Source organism: Centruroides sculpturatus, unplaced genomic scaffold (assembly GCF_000671375.1).
Source record: "Centruroides sculpturatus isolate CEXI.00-Female unplaced genomic scaffold, Cexi_2.0 scaffold2508, whole genome shotgun sequence".
NCBI classification, from domain to species: domain Eukaryota; kingdom Metazoa; phylum Arthropoda; class Arachnida; order Scorpiones; family Buthidae; genus Centruroides; species Centruroides sculpturatus.
The window spans coordinates 1-3,735 of record NW_019386596.1 but is presented as its reverse complement, the minus strand read 5'-3'; positions in this window follow the sequence as shown (position 1 = coordinate 3,735).

Below are 3,735 nucleotides of genomic sequence, written 5' to 3'. Positions count from 1 at the left end.
TTAATTATATTGATCAATTTATTTAATTTTTTACTTAAAAACTGTAAGAAATTAAATGTTTTTGAAGGGATAAAAAAAATGGATAATAAAAATAATTTATACATAATAACATTATTATAAGAGTTAAAATAGAATAAGTAATATAAAAATTTAACTTGAATTATTTCTTTAGAAAATTTTATTTTGCTAAATTCAGTTGAAGGTTATTTAAATTGTAGTAAAGTAGAATTTCCTGATTAAATCATTTTACAAGATTTCAAATTTAAACTGCCGAACAGATTCTATCATTTTTTTCCCTCTTCTTCTACTTAATTTAAACTTTTAAATAAAAAGTTAAAGTTTGTAACTAAATGAATTCATGTGCACTGTAATTTTGTATCTTTCCAGTATTTTTTTTTGAAAATTCTTTTTAATTTTAAATTATATTTTTACTGTAAAATCCTTAAGTAATTCCAAGAGCCACTAAAAATATTAAATTATATTGTAAATATATACTTAATATTTAGAAAAAATAATCGAATTTAAATGAAAGAACAGGTTAAATAATTGCTAAATACTTTTTAGTTTACGTTTCAAAGGTTCATTAAACTGTATTATTAGGATGGAAAATTGACTCACGAGATTAATCTATAAATTAACTAATTTCCTATTTACCTACAACATCCAGAAGATTAAACAAAGATGCCAAATTTCTCTTGGTTTAACTAAACGAAAACTCGATTCTACTGCATAAAACATAAATTAATTGATGCATATTATTTTTTTTCTTATTTACTCTTTTATAATTAAATTAATCATTAGATTATTTCTTGTACAATGTACTCTTATAGTTTACATAGATCACACTTAAGTTATAAATCCATTTGTCTTTGTAGTATATTAAATATTTATCTTCGTTATTATCGGTTAATAATTTCTCTAAACAAATAAAAAATCTTACATTTTTAGCGAATATTTTTATTAATGATTGAACAAATTTATAAGAAGAGATAACTAATATTGATTAGTAATTTTCTGGCTTTTTTAATATATAAATTTATTAAAAACCGAACAATAAATTATACATTTAATTAATTTACAGGTAAATAATATTTTATAATTTCTATAAAAATTAAAATTTTTTTATGTTAAAATATCAATATTTTCATTTGAAAACGTATTTTTGAAATTAATAAAAACATAAACAGGATGTTCCAGTGGGGAACCATAGGGGTTATGTTGATCTTCATCTGTAAAAGAATAAACAAACATGGTGCGGGAACAAATTCAAGTTATTTTGATGGTGGGAACGTGCAATCAGCGTGAAATTGTCGAAAAGTTTAATAGGATACATCCAGAACTCCCACCAATCACACGCAGCGATCTGGATGTAGCCTGTTAAACTCTTCGACAACTTTACGGGTGACTGAATTCAGGGATGTATTAACTCATGGCTGGGCCCTTAGGCTTTCAGGTACTTCGGTCCCTCCAGCACTTTAATCTTTCAGCCCGCTATAGCTGATAGGTACTAGACCGCAATAGGTACTATTAATAATACGTACAGTAGGTACTAGCCCTATATCCGTTTCTAGGGTCTCCTGAAGGGACGACAGAATGATATCCTACAAACTAGATTCCTAGTGTCCACAAGGACCAGATTTAGCTTTATTCTTTCACAGGTAATAATCAACATAACTCCTATAGTTCCGGATCGTAGGAGTAATGAATATAATTTTTCTTATAAATTTAATAAAAATAAATATATTTCTACAATTTTAATAATAATAAAAAATTTAACAATTTATTCACAAGAAATAAATAATTTAAATATACTACTGTATTNTTAGATTTGTGTGCTTTACAATATTTAATGTATAAATATGCATATAACATTAATAAATTCATTTATTATTATTAAAGTTATAATTAAGAAAAATGAGATTTTAGATAGTAAAGTGAATAAAAAAAATTTAATTTTTTTAATGAATTAATTTAGTAAAGGCGATAAAAAATAATTGAAAATGAATTTATTTTCTTGTGATTATTGGCAAATTTCTTTATTTTCTTAAATAAAAAAATATTTTCTTTTTTAATTTTTAATAATAATGGCTTAAAAATAAGATTTTTGACAATTTTTTTTTATTATTATTTTTAATGGAAGTTTTGTAGAAGAATTTTTTAAAAACATAATAACCAATTTACTGATGAAAATATCAATATTTGATGCTCGCACTTTTCGATTTATTATTTAGAATTTTATTTTTTAAAAAATAAAGTAAAATTATTAGAAAAATTCGAGATTTAAATAATTTTAACATAAAATAAAAATTACACAATAGTTCATAATGGATATAAAATTTATTTACTTTTTAAATACATTCCTCTGAAGATTTAAAGTTTTAAAAAATAATTATATTTTTATAAATTATTTTTGAATGTAATTATAATTTTTGAATGATGTTTACACTGACTTTTTCTTTATATTATCCATTGAAACAAAGAATTATATTTTATAATATATCATTATGTGTGTGAATCCATCCGTTTGGCCTCTTTTGATCCATTGGGTCTCTTTCAAAATAGAATTCAATACAATATCTGGCTATGGCATTGCAGACAACTGTATAAAAAAACATTAATTCTTTTTTTAAATCTGAACTAGAATAGATTTATTTTATTTCTCTAGTAGCATCATAGTCCATATACTTTATATATAAATATACTTATTTTTTTACAGTTAAATAACAATGTGATTGCCTTTTTATAAATACTTTTTTTGCATTTTTTTCGAATAAAGTTGTAATAATTTAAAATGTAAACAAATCCTATTAGGAAAAAAAAGAATTGTATGCTTGTTTATAATAATAATAATTGCTCGGATTTTAAGCTTTTATATTTTATTTGGAAAATGTGTATATAAAATATAATAATGATTAATTAATTGTATAAAAATAAGTATATTTAGATATAAAAAATATGGACTGTTCTAGAGGTGCTTCTAGAGCAGATTTAGAGATGCTTCTACTGCAGTTATAGATATGATTCTAGAGTAGTTCGAGATATGCTTCTGGTGCAGTTTTAGATATGCTTCTAGAGCAGTTCTAGAGAATCTTCTAGATTTTCACACCCCTAGGATATTAGATATCGTTTTTCGAATGTGAGATGTCTGCAAGACAATTCGTTTTTTTTATTGTGAATCTCTAACCTAAACTTAACTGTTTTTACATTAAATTTAATTTAATATAAATTTTCTACTTTAATCTCTTAAGCTGGAACACAACCCTACCCACTTAAAAAAACTTAATAATTTTTTTCTTAGGGTACATTTTAAAGGTTGTAAGCTTCAGTAAAGGTTAAGAAAACTACTATTTTATAGAGGAATAACATTATAAAAGAGCCTGTATTTATATATATATATTTACTTTTTAAATACATTCCTCTGAAGATTTAAATTTTTAAAAAATAATTATATTTTTATAAATTATTTTTGAATGTAATTATAATTTTTGAATGATGTTTACACTGACTTTTTCTTTATATTATCCATTGAAACAAAGAATTATATTTTATAATATATCATTATGTGTGTGAATCCATCCGTTTGGCCTCTTTTGATCCATTGGGTCTCTTTCAAAATAGAATTCAATACAATATCTGGCTATGGCATTGCAGACAACTGTATAAAAAAACATTAATTCTTTTTTTAAATCTGAACTAGAATAGATTTATTTTATTTCTCTAGTAGCATCATAGTCC